Source organism: Harpia harpyja, chromosome Z, assembly GCF_026419915.1.
Source record: "Harpia harpyja isolate bHarHar1 chromosome Z, bHarHar1 primary haplotype, whole genome shotgun sequence".
Lineage (NCBI taxonomy): Eukaryota > Metazoa > Chordata > Aves > Accipitriformes > Accipitridae > Harpia > Harpia harpyja.
Window position 1 is genome coordinate 15,570,300 of NC_068969.1, and position 16,928 is coordinate 15,587,227.

Genomic DNA, 16,928 nt, shown 5'->3' on the forward strand with positions numbered 1-16,928 from the left:
GCACCGCTCAGGGGAAGGAGGTAGAGAAAACCAGGAGTTAAGCCCGGGAAGAAGGGAGGCATGGGGGGAAGGTGTTTTTAAGATTTGATTTTTATTTCCCATTACTCTACTCTGATTTGATTGGTAATAAATTAAATTATTTTTTCCCCAAGTCGAGTCTGTTTTGCCTGTGACAGTGATTGCTGAATGATCTCCTTGTCCTTATCTTAACCCATGATCCTTTTGTTATATTTTCTCTCCCCTCTCCAGCTGAGGAGGGGAGTGACAGAGTGGCATTTGGTGGGCACTTCACATCCAGCCAGGGTCAACCCAACACAGTGACGTGGAGTGCTCTTGCCAGAATTTGTTCTGAAGGCTGCAGATGTGCAATATGATGAAAAATCTCTTTGATAAATGGGAAAAGGAGGAAAAAAAGTTCAGCAGACCACTTTTCTCTGTCAGGCCTAGGAACTGCTTTCCATTCAAATTAGTTTCAAAATGTTTCTTCTAAACACTTTTCTATTTCTTCCTGCAAAGTTGTCGGCACTAATTTTCACAGAGGTGCCTGTACTCAACATCTTCTCTTATAGAAGCACGGCGAAACAAGTTTTATTTTTCATCTCTGAGAACTGCAGAGTTCCTTTCCCTATTGTAGTTACAGTAGTCGGATAGCCTGAGTTGGCTAAGGTGCACCCTCATCATTTCCATTTCAATTGAGTGTGATATCCGTGCTTGTTTCCCAGACTAAACTGCTGCACTCTGTCTTAATTATGCAGTTCCCAAAGTCTACCTCAGGAAGGATTGCATCTTGGAAAACTCAGCAGAACTACTTATGCATTTAGTACACAACATAAACTTCAGAGGTTTGAAAGGATGGCACTGCATTTCCTAGCCTCATGCAAAATCAAGCAATCTCACTTATTTTTAATACACACGTATGGAATTGCAAAATAAGAATATGTAATAAACCCAAGAGACTAAATTATCCTGTCAGTCCTTACACGAGCAAATCAAATTAGAGCTGTATCTGATTTACAGAAATAAATTTACGTAGAATTTGACCCCAAATTCATATCAAAGATAACCAGTGCCCTGGAGCTAGCCAGGAAAAGCTGCCAATGGTGCATCAAGAGCTTTAAACAGAGGCCATTACCTACTGCTGATTTCTTTTTCAACCTAGGAAAAGAAACCGCTTACCAGATGCTGAAACCTTCAGCAGAAAAGAATCTATTGCTCTCTTCTCATTACTGTGGTGCACATGAAAAGTACCTTCCCTTGACTTCAGTGCAGTTAAATGACTACAGACTAGAAAGAGGAGAAACAGTCCCTATGTTTTATTAAACACTTTAAAAATTGATACAAAGAGTGCTCCAGTAATAAGAGCTGACAGCTTTGATTAACGTAGCCACATTTCCTTCTGATCCCTGTATCATTCCATTGTAATTTAAAAAATAAATAAAAGCCCATTCTACTTCCTAAAGTTCATGAAACTTCTAAAAACCACCTATTTGCAAATTCAAAGCAAACAGAAAATAAACCTAAAACTTTACTCCCCACAAGTCATGCTACATAAAATGGATGGGTTTATACCTAGGAAGAAGCCCCTGCCTGTACTGTGTGATTCAACATTATTACATTAAGTACTCAAATACATGTCTAGAGTCACTACATTACATCCAGACAGAAAAAGCAGTATGATCTCCACCCCAGACTGTCTCCAATCTGAATAGATACAACAGATAGAAAAGGGTAATACACATAAACAAGTGGAAGGAAACACAAAACATTAGTCAACATGATAGTTTATTTTCCTTAAAAGGCTACAGACAAAAAGCACATTCCCAATAGTCCCATGTGACATGAAACAAGGTTTCTCATGTGGTAACAGTATCATCTTGCCTTAAGATCATTCAGGACTATTTTAGTCATTTTTTCTGTTGCTATTTTTCTTTTTTTATTAAAGTAGGCAAGAGCAAACAGCTTTAAAATCATATTACCTTGTCTCAGCCAATTGTTTGCCAATGTAACAATATAGTATTGTAGTGTATATTAAAGTTCAAAAGTTAGACTTCAAAGCTAAGCCTGTTGAGAGGAATGACTTATAACCTATAAATGAAGCTGCAAGAAAAGCAGTGGTAAGGGTTTCTGGCTGACTGTTGGGGCAGTGGGGCACAAAAGGAGAAGAGATCATTTAAATCCTTTAACTTTATATTTTAACTTTTAAAATGTTTGTTTAAGACACAAATAAAATTGCTATGTTCATGTATCTATAAAAACTGGCTGTGACAGAACTAGTTGTTGAGTCCAACTGCCAGGGCATGTGAATGTGTACGTGCTTCCAGCACTGGAAATGTTCTGCTTTTGAGGACAGAAATTTCCTCTATTACTTAGTAACAATTATTAGTAGTCAAATTCATTTCAGTAGTATTACTTCCAGGCTTACGAACATACCAACTGTGTGCACAAAACCAGACCTTTGTCAACTGGCTTCAGCGTCTTGGCATTACCACAACACAACCAAGACTTGATTTTCCTGGGCTCTTCTAGAAGCAATTTGGGAGAGAATTATTAACAATGAAAATTACCACAGAAATGACCACAAAACCTTATGCAAAAACTGAAAAGGCTAAGGGAGACCCTACAAACTGCCTTTTTTTTTTTTTTTTTTTTTTTCATTTTCTGCCCAAACTGACTTGGAGTTACAGTATTCTTTTAATTTATGCTTCTGTCTTTGATGTAGCTATTAACTGAATGTGCCACTGACCTTGGCTGGATGACAGAGGTAATCATTTCCCAAGGATGAACTGCTCCTGAACAGTCCTTTATTATAAGGCAGGCCTGTGATTTCTTTTAACCATTAGCCATACCTCTATCTATTCTTCTGTTTTGTTTATTTTGATAAAGCAAGTGTATCTCATTACTAAAGAACATGCTAAAAATCTATTTTATTTCCAGCTTGCTGGATTCCAGAGTACAGATTATCTTCCCATGTTTTCTTGAAAGAGACCTCTATGAACATTAATGAGAATTATTGGATACTGAACACTTCCAAAAATTACATTCAACTCATAGGAGCACATAGGAGGTTTAATTTTCAATTATTTTTTTTTAAATCTGGCCCCAAAATTGAAGTATTCAATTTTGAAGCAATCAAAACCAGCTTATTCCAGTGCCTAGAAAACTGATGCAGTAGACCTTATCAACCCTGTGATCTTTTATAATCAGGCAAAACTTATTTTTGGTGCCAATTAGCCCTCTGGATGCCTCAAAATGGGAAGAATCTCCCTGCAGAAATGGTGTTCTTTGCTCACAGAGTAAGAGAGGACTTCCCAGTGTTACTGCTGCACATTTGCCACTTTCTGTTCCTTATAGGACCACTGATCTTAGAACAAAAAAACATGGACAAAAAATAACAACTACAACAAAACTTTTTCTTCTTCTCATCTTCTGTACTAACTAGAGAAATACACATGTAGCTCCTTGGTCTCTTTTAGCAACTTGTATCTCAGGATTTGAGACATCTAGACCCTTACTCTGATATAATAATTTGTTCTTTCCTGCCCATGACCCAGTGGGCTATTTTTCAATATCACTGTTAAAGCTGAAGTTTCTGAAATCCAGACCTGTTACTTGCATTGCATGCATTTTCCTACCTATTCTGTCTACCTATTGAGAAATACTGCCATGGTTGACATAATCCGCATTTTTCAAATCTACATATCTGCAACATAGAAAATCCCTTTCCTGCATATTAGCACAAATTAATTCTGCTACTCTATGCAGTGTGACCTCACATATGCCAAATATGCTTTCTACCAAGGGACAGAATGACACTAGTTCTTTTGTGCACCTGAGGTTAAAAACATTGGCCAAAATTTAGAAAACACACATATTTAGCTATTATCTCTCAGGTGCCATCCACTAGGCCTCTAAGAAGAATATTAGTCTTATAGGACAGCTTTCTCATCTGGGCAAAGCACACCTCACATACAAGCCCCCAGTAAGTCCCCTCTCAAGTCAAGATAACAGGATACCAAAGAAGAATCTGGACTTCTATGAAGTTATTTATTCATTCACTCCTCTTCAGATTTTCCCTCCACAGCCTTACTTGCCTCCTTTAACACACAATGAAAAATAGTTTTTAAGGAGCACAGTTGTTCTAATTTATCTATTGCCATCTCTCCCTCTTAGAAGTGAGTCTGCTTTTTCCCATCTCTATGATTTTACTCTTTTCCCCCCCCGTTATTTACCAAGATCAAGGCAGGAGAAGGAATACCTGACATTACTCTTCTAAATTCTAGTATGCAGGTTGCTCAATATTATATGCAAATACTTCATAATATATTGATATAGTCCCTTTAAAGTTCCCTAGTCTCAAAGTGGCTGAGACAAAAGGTTCTTTAAAAACAATTACTGATGCCAAGTATTTCCAGTTCTTAGTTTTCAAATTAGAACACTATAAAGGAGAAAGGTTTTTACTGGTGATCATTTTACTGAATGGTCTTTACCCAAAAAGCTCTCAACTGGGTCATCACTTATTTCAAAACAGAGCTCCATGCATTCAGACCTCTCCTCTCCACAGGACGCACTCCCCCCGCCCCCCAGTCTGTTCATCCTGTATCCATAAGTTTGAACACTCCAGCCAGGAGACTACCCCACTACATCTCTATTCTACCAACACCACCAAACTTCTGCAATTCTGAGTGAACTTCTAATTCTTCTGGTTTGCTTCCTTTGCTGTGTGTTTTCATGTATCAGTAATTAGAAAGAAGCAAGTCAAATCAGAATTCTTTAGTCATTGACAGCTGCTTTAAAGCGTGTAGCTGCTCAGACATCCAAATCAAACTTACTGAGCTGAAAAAGTTACTTTTAAACCTGAAAGATTCTTATTCTATAACCTTGTGGGGTCATGGTCAATTGATGATTATTGTAGAACATTCCCCGAAAGTATGTATTTTATAAGATAACACCTGAGAGACGAATAGCTTGACACTGCCTAATGCAAGCTGCAATAATCAAGAACATGAATAGTCAATTTATTTTAAAATTGCCATTACTTAAACAGTAAACACAGCTCTCTTGTAACTTGCAAGTACAACTGCTTATATTGGACAGTAATTTTAGCACGCTATTCGATATAATTTGCCTGTCTTTTAATGAAATTTAACTGCTGGAAATAAGGAGGTACATGTTGACTCAAGGGTGCCACAAAGCACAAACCCATGCTCTTCTGTCTGTGGACCGAAGCTCAAAATCAGCTGCTCAGAGGTAAATGGTTTCCACTGAGGCAGCTAAATGAGGTTCCAAGGAAAGGGAGGGAATTGACTCCTTAGCAGCAATTCATTCTCAGACTTGTGATTCTCTAAAAGAATCAGAATTTACCTACATGACAAAGGATTTCTGTTATTCTAAACTCCTGAGCCAGGAGGCTATCTATCTTGATTACAAGCTTACTGTTTGGGAAGGGGAAAAAAAAAAAAAAATACCATCACCTCATTTTCAGAAACAGGTGAAAGGGAGACGAAGAAGATATACACTGTTCAAAATTGTATCAACATCAAGTACCAAATCAAAGACTAGCAGGAATTCCTTGCCATACTTGAAATATTCTGATAAAATGTCATTTTTTTTAAACAAATCTAATTATGCAGGTTGAGGATCCTGTATTAAAAGATTTCTGGTACTTTGTAACTTGGGCTACAAATTTTGCACCAAATAAAGTGGATTTCTTCAACTTCCCTCATTTTTCTGAGATCATGATTTAAGAATACAGTCATTACTTAAAGTATATTATGAACTAAATTTTGTAAACTTACTACTTAGCAGAGAGAACAGATGCTCAGCACTTCAGAAAATGCTTTATTAAAATGGATTAAATGCTTTTGCTTCTAACACAGTTTAGGGTTACAATTCTGCTCAGCCCCCTAACTCAGTTGGATCACCTACTGCATCATCCAATTTCTTGTTTTCAGAAATATAATAGTCCTACCAATGGGAGTAGGCTTCAGCACTACAGAAATCTTGGCCATTACACACACAGTGAAATGCAGAAGTCACATTAATGCGAAGATAAATTATGAGCTGAGCTTAAGGAGCAAGGGCACAAACATCAGCAATATCAGCAGATGGGAATGTTAGAACAAGATTATTAACCTGCTTGTATTTCACAGATTCTGCATACTTGTCAGATTAAAAAAACCCAGCAATAGAATTCTCTATTGGCATAGAGAGGACTTTATGAATGCTAGATTTCAAACTGTAGGGTAAAACACTTAGGAAAATTAAGAGCAAGTTGAAAGATTAGAAAGATTTCTAGAACATTTACTTTTAGGGGTTACTTTCATCCACATTATAATGTCAAATACATTCTCTGGAACTGAAGTAAAAACTCACAGACTTACTGAGCAGCCCAACTAGAAATATCAGGTATTTCAATATTGGAATACTTCAGTTAACAAATGTTTAATATTAATAATTTCTGGTGTGACCATTTCAAACTTCTATTTCAAAGACTCGTTTCTTAAGGATGGCCCAATGCTGGACAGTTTTGATGAAACTGAAAAAGCTTTTACTTTCCAAGTGGTCATCTCTATTTCCAGTCCAAATCCTCAAAAAATAAATTAGGCAAAATTGTCTTTGATGTCTGTTGAAGGAAAAGCAAGTTTTGTTTGAGTAATTAGCACAGGACCAACAACAGGGACCCTGAAAGGAGTCAGTCCTCAGAAAAAGCAGTTTCTAAGCTCTCCAGAGGACAGAACTGCCAGACTAGGCATCTTTCAACATTAAGTTTCATATTCCCTAGGAAACCAAGTCCAAAACAACGTTACAATGTTAATGAAATGCTAAGTTGGAATACCAAGTAGTCAGATGTAGCTAATATTAATCTTTCTTCTACCTCAACTGTGGTCCTATTGTGTTAAGACAGTACTTCCCAAGTCCTTTTTCTTAAACACAAACATTAGTGTCTTTTTTGCAAAGTGAAAAATCAATATTGTACAAGCACCCCTGGCCTAAGCAGTTAATTCTTATGTTGTTGTAACCTTGAGTTAAAAATATACAAACCTCCCATCTCACTCCAAACCCTATTCACAAAGTGGGACTGTGTAGATATTTTATCACTCATTCATGGAAACCACCAGAAAGCGTGGATGAAAATTTTGCCCTCCACTACAATCTGTTTGGGAATTAGGAAAATGATGCAACATAAGAAGACATGCGCTTCTGGAAAGGGAAGAAAAAAACAGACAATAAAATAACAGTAAAGCCTAACTTGCTTTGGGAAAGCTATGATTTACCAACTTAAATACAGAACTTCTGCATGTGGAAAAACTAGTTTATACTGTGAACGCTAACAGGCAGCAAATAACTGAATGCTAACAGGCAGCAGATAACTGAATGTATGCGTTTGTGGGGAGGGAATGTCCAAAATTGAACTTCTAAATTGTCAAGCAGAAGCCTGATACTTGCAACTAGTGTGAACTGGTTGGAAATTTTGTTAAATCCTGGAATAGAAGTGGCACGTCCTGAATCGTCCGATTGAGAGAGTCACATGAGACAGAACCACCAATGAGGAGGCTGAAGACATTTTGTACTTTTGCACATAGACTGTTTAGATTGGGAAAACCAGGCAGCTTGAAGGTCTGGAAACTAGAGGAAGTTGAAAAGAAGGGTTCGCAAAAGAAGTGGTGGTATTAGAAGTGGGCCATGAAAAAAGAAGCTCAAGATCCTGACTGGAAGAATGATTCTGGAGGCAAGGGAAGATCCTGGAGATCAGACAGATCATGGATATGAATGCCAGGGGATGCCCAGGGACCAGTAACTGCAGGCAGCGGTGCAACACAAACTGACACAACTTTCTATCCAACTTTCCCAGAGCAGCAGTGATGTCCCAGCTGGGAAGGGAAGCCAAGACCAAGTGAACACAATGCTAGCAGGGAACAGGTGTGATAAGCAAGGAGGGTAAAAGCTCTAGTCTTTTTTGTTCTTAAATAAATGCCAATATCCAGATCCACTACAGGTTGATTACTCTGTCTTGCTCATGACAGGAACTTCTCCTTCAAGAGAAACCCTTGACCGCAAAATGCTTATACTACCAGTATTATTAAAACAAAATACAGGCAGACCAGGAAAAAAAGCCAGAGTAAATAAGGCAAAGGAATCATATGATACAATCAACTCTTACCTGAAGGCAACAGAAGAAAATTATGACCCTTGGCACACCTATTAGTATTCCCCCCATCAGGTTCCTTCATTGTATGGTCAGAGCAATATACTATTATTTTTATAGATGTATTTGCAGGCATATATATATACACACACACATACATATGTGTATTTGGATCAAGCAGAAGATACATAATGGGCAACTGAAGGTGAGATGCTAGTTCTGCTAAAAGAAAGATATGAAGACACATATAGTAACATTAAAAGAAATCCGGATTAAACTCGTAAACTGAAGACAGACCATTTTCCTGGTTAATGGGTGTACTCTATGAGTCTACAGCCACAGCAGATAAAAAGAAATTGCAGTGTCTGTTTCCAAAGAAGCAGACATGAAGCCTAATAAGCCTAACCATTAGACTGAATTGGATAAACTTTCTGTTGACCAGCTAGTACCCTTTCTCTGATTCCCCTTAATGCCTGACTTTTCAAATCTTAGCAAAAATATTTGTGGGTTCATGTGGCTTAACAGAAAGTGCACATATTTCAACAGCAGCAATCTTCATTCTGCTTATTAGGGTAGAAAAAGCAGGGTGGAAAAACAAAGCAATTTCAGTCAAGTTAACTAAATTCTGAGTCAAGTGAAGTACAACTTCAGCACAATTACATTAGATTCGGTAAGAATCAAGAGCAAAGCAGGGGCAGAGTTTTCAGCATCTTGTTCATCTCCCCCTCAAATATATACTTTTCATGTGAAGAAATTGAAATCCCCAGGCTATGGCAACTCTTCTCTAAGATGACAAACAAGGAGAAAAACAATTATTAAATACTCAAGGAGCAAGAATACAGACAAACAATTAAGATATCTGATGTCATTGCTTGCTAACTCTATTGAGAGGAAGCTAACGTCAGGAGCCAACTGATATCTGACGCTGGGGAAAAGACTATTAAAAGACTATGGCTCCTTACCTATGCTGCTGCATATTCTTCATAGAATATGTAAAGCATTATGGACATGGACAGTACAGATATTATGAATCTAAGCAAAATACAAATGCAAGTATGCAACTAATAGCTTGCAGCAGTTTAAGGCATAACATTTCAGATAATTGTTTGTTTATCTTTGGAATTTGCAACTAAAAACATAGCTTTGTAAAAAACAAAAGAAAGGAGAAGCTTTAGATCAGAAAAGAAATGATGGCATTTCAGAACAGTTAAAGCACAGTGAATAGTAGCCAAGGTAAGCTGGACTTGTCGCTTGACTTGAAGCTGATGCACGCTGACTTGTTATCTACAATTTTGTTCTCTTCTTATTTCCACTAACAGGTTATGTTGGGTTTTCTATACTCTTTTTTTCTAGCTATCAAAAGAGAATTGCAGCGAGCAATACGTCATCAGACGTGGTAAGCAACCATCATTTATACGAAAATTTCTGTATCCCTAGAAGCAGCCATAACACAAGAATCAAATGATACCTATTTAAGGGCAGGACAGGTGGAGACTGAAAGTTTAACATGCTGTGACTGTTCAATCCAGAGACAACAGGAGTGAGAGAAATGCAGGTAGACCAGATACACACCGTTTAACTTCAGGCATCTAGTATTCAGTTATCAATGAAGAGATAGATGTGCAAGCAGCTAGATAATTTAGGTGCTCAGCTTCTTCTAAGCAAACTGCTATTTGGGTTAGCAGCTTATTGTCAGCACAATATAGTTTTAAAATAGTAAGATACTGAACCACTTAAAGGTAAAAGATGAAAAGGAAACTTGCTTGTTGCTCTCAGTCTTACTGGAGTTTACAGAAGATGACGATCTACAGGGAATGCCACCAAGTTTAATAAAAACAAGACAACAATGGAAATTTTGAGGTTACAATGAAAGCAATGTCTGCTCAAATGCAGACAAAAACACATTCAAAGAGATGATTTACCACTTATTTTCAAGAGACAGTCAACACATCTGAACTTCAGCCTTAAAACTTTAATATTTTTTTCCTATAGTTAGCACTAAATTTTGCCTTGTCCATAAAGGAGACCTAATCAGTGGTACTTTTCCCTAACAAGTTAACATCTGGCATTAACAACTATATTGATTATCTAATTCCAGATACCTTTGCAGAAAAAAGCCTTGGCCATGAATGAATAAGTCTCACTTCTCTATCATGGTTTGTTATACACTAAGACAATGATTGAACTGGGGGAGGGAGCTTTCTGCTGCTAGTCTTTCAGGTATATTTAACTACCACCTAGCTTCTTTTCCTAATAAACACACAGTGACTGGATAATTAAGCGTCACGCTATGTTTGCTGACTGATTGGGTTTTCCAGGCCCACTTCCATTTTGCTCTTCCCACAAAAGCAGGCATAAAAAACAGCCTACAAGAGCAAACTGCTGAATTGCTGCACTGTCAGAAACACTGTGCCCTTATGACAGCAAAATTCTCCTTAAAAGAGACGTAAGAGAAATGAGCTTTGATAACTTACCGTTTTGAGACCTAATCTGTTTTACAGCTAGAAAGTGGATGAAACAATCCTTCTTGTGCATGAGAAAAAGCAACCTCCCATCGTGTCTCTTCCACCTTCTTCTCTCTACTTACCCATTAAAAACCACAAAAACTCAAAACCCCAGAACACCTTCACTAGCAGCTTAGTGCAGGATCCTGAAGAAGGGAGATATGTGGGCTAAAATCTAGACAGTTTGACACTAGCTTCCTGGCATGTCCCACTATGAGAAAATCTCCACAAAAGAATTATAACCAGTATCAACAAATAAATACAGCAGCATATGCAAATTATGTTTGTAATTAACCACTTGTTCTGAAAATACTAATATAATTCCATTTTGCAGATCCATTAATAGAAAATTAAACAGATTATTTTTATTACTGTACCACAGTTTGGGCTGTGTGCATTATGCAGCCAAATAGCATTGATAAAACTACTACACTGTTATACAGAAATGCAGAATGTAATTAGTATTCCACTTTGCATATGCAATTGCTGCTATACTATAATAAAGAATTAACTGATAAACAAGATTTAGGATACAACCATTTGCCCTCTTTCCAATCATTATATTTCGTAATGAAATGGCATTGCTCAATTTAGCTTCTAAATATCTTAACAGAAAATAATGAACTTGAGATGTTCTGGAAAGAAGGCTAGGGAACGCTGTGTTGATAACAGCATTGTGTTCCTATGACAAGAATGAACTGGTAAAGTCTAGGACATAAAAAAAAAAGTTCCTTGTGTGATGAAGATAACACTGTGCTTATGCTATATCAAGTTTGTTCATTCTCCTTTCTGTGCACGTGCCTTTTACTTCCAACGCATCATAGTTGAGTCTTTGGTTTTTACTTAATTATTCCACAAAGTCATGAAGTGGGGAAAAACAAGACCTAACTGTACTGCAAAACAACTCATTCCTGAGTTCCTGCTTTCTATTCTTTTAACTGATTCTAATAAAGTTTGCCTGCAGGCATTGAACACAAGTACAAATACCGTGAAACACTCAAGCTTACAGAAGCTTGGTAGTTCGCCACAATTTCATTTTCACAACAAAAAAGAACAGTACAAATTAGGAGGGACAGCTCTGGAGATTCCATGGCCCCATATACCTGGTATTTGAGAATGCCTTGTTTGAAAAACAAGTTACAATACTGAGACCGGCAGCATGAAGTATAAAACAGAAAAGGTTACTCAAAGCATACCCTATAGAAAATAGCACCACATGTATTCTGCTGTCTTAAAAAATAATATTTTTTTTTTAAATCACTACATCAATACACTTATTTGGATTCCATTTCTAGCATTTCAGGAATCACTAAAGTACTATGTCAAACTCCCTTCTTGCTGCAACCGAAGATGTCATTTTATAGTAGCTATGTCTTTTCTTTGTTTCTGTTTTCTGTTATTGTTTGGGATAATATTTGACAGAAGTATGCTACTTCTTGAGGTGTATTCACCTTACCAAGTGACACACTTTAAATGTTTTTATATTTTATGCTTCTATTTCATTCTCCTCTAGAAGTATGTTACCTAAACAACGCGTATAGGGGAAAAGACAAGTCACTGAAGAAAGTACTTGAACGGCTCAAAGACCTCAAATGCACACAGAATTTTGCTACCTTACCTCAAATCACAGTCCTCAGCTGTCACAGTCTGACCTATATCAGGGTCTGCATACAAGCACTGAACAAGCATTTCAATATTTTCTTCATGGTATCTAACCATATTTATTCAGATGTTGCTGTTAAATTGGAACCAACAGTTGTTGTGGATAAGTGCCATCCATCCATTCTCTTCATTTCACAGGTAAAGCATTTCTCTAAACTATAAACATATCTGTGAAATGAAAGGACACTTCCATTTCCACAATATATGAATATACTGCTTGGCATTAAAAGCAAAAGCTTATCACTGCTTAAGAAGGAAAACAGAATGGCAGAGACGAAAGCAAGCTAGGGAGTAACCACCAACAGCTACCTTCAGCTACATTTCAAACTCCTTTTCTTTCTCCTTAAACAAACTAAACCCCCGCATGATTAATTAATCCAGGATTTTCCAACTTGAATATCTCCACATGAAGATTAGCTTTTCAAAATCTTTAACCTATCACTAAAAATTAAAGAGCATTACAAAAAAAAATGGAGCAGTCACTAATTCACTGTGATATGGTGAGAGATCACCCTCTGCCTTTGTGGTAGCAGCACTTTTTAAATAGGGCTTTCATTAAACCTCCCAAAGCATGGTCGTTCCCCAAGTCTTGCAAGCAGGATACAATTTGAGAATGTTCCCTCCCAAAAGATCAAAGTTGTTTTCAGAACTGAAGTTTACCAGTAACACATTTAGAAAAGCAATACCACAACACTATAAGTTTTTCTCATCTTGAAAACACTTCACAATATTAAGCTGGTGTCATTATCCCTTTTTCACTGAACAAGGCACAAAAGGATAAGTAACATGGCAAAAGTCTTAACAGTGACAAAGCTGGAGACAGAATTTAGATATGACACCCTGTTCCTTATCCTACTTCCAAGGCTACACAGCTTCACTTTTATCCTATTATTTACATGAAAATACAAAGCCTACTAGCATTAGGGTATCTTTGTTCCAAAGGAAGGTTAAAGTGTATTAAAAATACTGTGACAGCAGTCTGCAAAACCTTCACTGAATGGGTTCTAGTACACACCAGTGGGAATGTCTCAAGCTGGCCTGTAAAATTAATTCCTTCTTCTTTTTAGATGAACTTATCTGGAACCAGAACTAACGTTAATACATTTAAAAAGAAGAATTGCAATGTTCTGTTTTATACTTTACCTGACATCAAATCTGTGCTGGACATAAGCCTTAAATATTGCCTAGCTCCTAGTGTAGAAGTTTGTAACATCTAAATTCTAACTGCTTCTAAAACATTCTGGAAGGAAAACAGCTGTATCTTCCAAGGGAAGTGGAATAGTAATTGTTTTTCCTAGCACTTTCATTTTACGTCAAGACAGATTAATCTCTAGAGTAATTACACTCATTAAAATGGGTTTGGCTGATTACGTTTCACCTAAGCTTTACTACTACCACACTAGTGCTTGTTGACTTGTTAATTAAAAATGCAGGTCCATCAAGATAGTCAGAAAATGAAAAACTTCCTTAGAAATGGTAGTCTCTATAGCTGCTAATTGTTGCATGCCTAAAGCCAGTTTAGTACATAGGAGAGCAAACTATAAAAGATAATTCTTTTCTTTATGCAAGAGCAATGAACAATGAGTAATAAAAGGTATCAATTATTCACATTGCTTCCCAGCAGTTCAGAATTTCAAGAGGAAAAAAAAGATAAGAAGCTATACTGCTTTTGAGGAAAGAATAAAAATTATTTGGTGAAATGCAGATAGCTCTGAACAGATAATTTGGATATATATATTACTATTAATTTGGAATGAAGAAAAACATACCAAGCTTAGTTTTTTTCTCAGTTTCTTAATAATATGGATTCTTTGCCAAAGTATAATTTCCAGAATTGAAAACTAAGGTCAGAGAAGCCACTGACTAGCTCACACTTGGTGTTACCAAGCCAAAAACTGTTGCCTTGCAAGAGCTGATGCTTCTGGGAACGTTGAGAAACCACAGCTGACCCTTTGCCTCCTTGGCTTGAATCAGATGTACTTATGCACCAACAGCTAAATATTTGAAGAACAGTTGCTTACACAGACATGGGGCTTGTCTCCAACTTGCTAATGTTGGAAACATGGTGTATATTGGACAAAGTCAGCTCCCCTTGGATTTTGAGGTTTTTTTCTTGGGTTTTGGTTTTGGGTTTTTTTTAAAGAGAGAGGAAAGGAACATGAAAATTGGAAGTGTCAAAAATGTTTCAAAATGTTTATTAATACTTATGAGCTAGTAAATTTCATCTACCAATGAAGTAAACCTTTCCACAGGAATGCAAATTACACATTCTATGCTTAAAAACTTTTTATCTTGGTGTACCCAAAGGGAATAATTAAATTGAACATTTCTTCCTGCCATTTTTTCCGATTTCAGTATTCAAGTGTTCCCTCTCACTTATCCACACTGAAAAAGCATTCATTTAGATTTAGGTTTGGTAGCCATACTTTAACTCCACTGCATTATTTATTAACTGAAAGAGTAGAAAGCACCCTGGAAGTACGCAGAGAGCACAGACCGATAAAACCAAGTTCACACAGAACTAATCAGCAGAAAAGTTTTATGTTGCCATTGAGAAGACGGCATCAAAAGAAGAGCTGGAAAGAATGAAGGTGTGCTAGAATTTGCAAAGATAATTTCTAAAATATTAGAAATTGCATTAATTATTTAAAGGACCAGAACTAGATCTGCCAGGCAAAGACCAAAGATGACTACTGCGGATGCTAGGAAGACAAGAAGGATGGACTACAGATAGGGACCAGGTACGCTCCCTAAAAAGCATCTCAAATTACTGCTGTCAGACAGAATGCTGTCCAAGGTGTGCCACTGCTCTCATGAAGGAGAATATTTCACATAATCTAAGCCAACTGAATTGAAAGAGAAATGTTGAATATGACAACAAAGCACTAACAAAAGCGAGGGCATAGAGAGGGAAACCACTGCACTGGAAAGTGAGCAGAATTCCTTGTGAATACAATGATACAGAATCACTCTTATAAATCTCAAGACAACAGGTCATGGCAGGAAACATGGACAGACCTAGCTGTGTCCAGCTCAAAATACTGAAATCACAGGTTTTGTAGAACACATTTTAGAATTAGGGTTAGTATTAAAAGAGTTAATGAAAGAAGTCAAAGAATAAGAACACTGATTGCCCTGCATTGTAGTCAAGCAGCTGCCATACCCATGGTAACAGTATTACACAGTTTGCAAGAGCTGCAAAGGAAAGGCATATTAGCTTTCTAAGCCTTAAAAAGGTAACTACCCTACCCATGAGGCATTTGATGAATTTGTCCATTTTAGCTCTTCTTAACAGAATGGACTCAACAAAAGACTGATTTGTGTTTTCTTCCTTCCCCTAAGTCCTTAAATTATTACATTACAGTGGTTTAGAATATTGATATAATCATGCATTTTTCTAAATAATAAAATATGAAAAAAAGAAAGGGCTAGCTTTCCTTTATGGTATTTTCTTAATGAATTCAAGAGGGAAAAAAAGGATATCAAGAGTTTATGAACTGTTTAAACATAAAGCCAAAGAATTATAGATAAAGTTCCAAACCATTAATCCATTATATACTGTGAATTGGACAACCCCAGTGAGATATCATTTCCAGAAATGAATCAAGCAAAGCCATCAGCAAATAGTTAACACTCTGAACCTCTGAAACACTCTTTGATTCAATTCAAGCTGCAAACCTCTATGTTTAGAAGCTAATTTACACTGGAATCTGGAATTTAATCATCTCTTCTCATGCATTTGAAAAAGGATGACTTTACTTCACATAGTCTAAATTAACTTTGAAATTTTGCTACACGTAGTAATATAATATCTAGTCAGATATGCTGATCTTACCTTGAAAGAAATTAATTGCTTGATTCCTCCTCTTAATATTATCCTGATGCTGATAAAATTTCCCTAGGCAGCACTATGAGATGCTCTGGAATTTGCTCAGATAGAGTAGGATGTATATAAAACCACATAAAGATCATCAGTGATGGGGAAAGAAACACATTTTAGACAGGAGGAAAGAAGATTTTTTTTGTTTGATCCAAAGTTCACTGATTTCAAAATAAATCAACCAAAGGCCATTGAAATAAATTTAAAAAAAAAAAAAGTTGTATTTACAAAGTGAGCATAATGTTGAATTTTCCTTTTTATTTTGTTGTTGTTGTTACTTTTAAGTCAATAAAACTTCTACCTGTGCCATTATTTACATCATGCTTACTGCAAGAACACTACCAAAGTGATTAGCTATGGATTTCCAAAAGTACTCTGAAGAACTCTCTGGAAGGGAAAATTCTGTGAAGTCTAGATGTTCAAGCGGTAAATAAAGGGGAAAGTTTATGATTTTCTCTTCCTCAAGAAACAAATTCTTCAATCAGTAACAAGGAAAAAACCCCATAATCAATATGAAGAGAGTCTTCCTATGCTTCAGACTGTATGAAGGCAGATGTGTTTTCTGATAAGAGTCCTCTAGCTCAGGAAGAAAAATGTCAAGTATTAGCACGATCTAGAGGGTTTATTCTAGTTCAACATTTGAAGAGAACAGCAAGTTCCTTGATCCTTCTAAGCCAAAGTCCCAACCTTCACAGAATCACAATGCAGTCAGGTCCTCTCTCAATAAAGTAAAACA

General features: G+C 36.7%; 1 protein-coding gene across 6 annotated transcripts in view; it reads right to left on the minus strand.

Annotated features, from left to right (window-relative positions):
• FHIT (fragile histidine triad diadenosine triphosphatase) overlaps positions 1 to 16,928 on the minus strand; it is a 632,955-nt gene that overhangs the window by 461,939 nt on the left and 154,088 nt on the right. The window contains exon 1 of one of the 6 annotated variants that reach the window (XM_052778552.1): positions 16,148 to 16,315. The exons of the other annotated variants lie outside the window; for them this stretch is intronic. The gene's annotated coding sequence lies outside the window, so the exon portion shown is untranslated. Of the gene's footprint in view, positions 1 to 16,147; positions 16,316 to 16,928 lie in introns of those variants that run through there. 6 annotated transcript variants of the gene reach the window in all.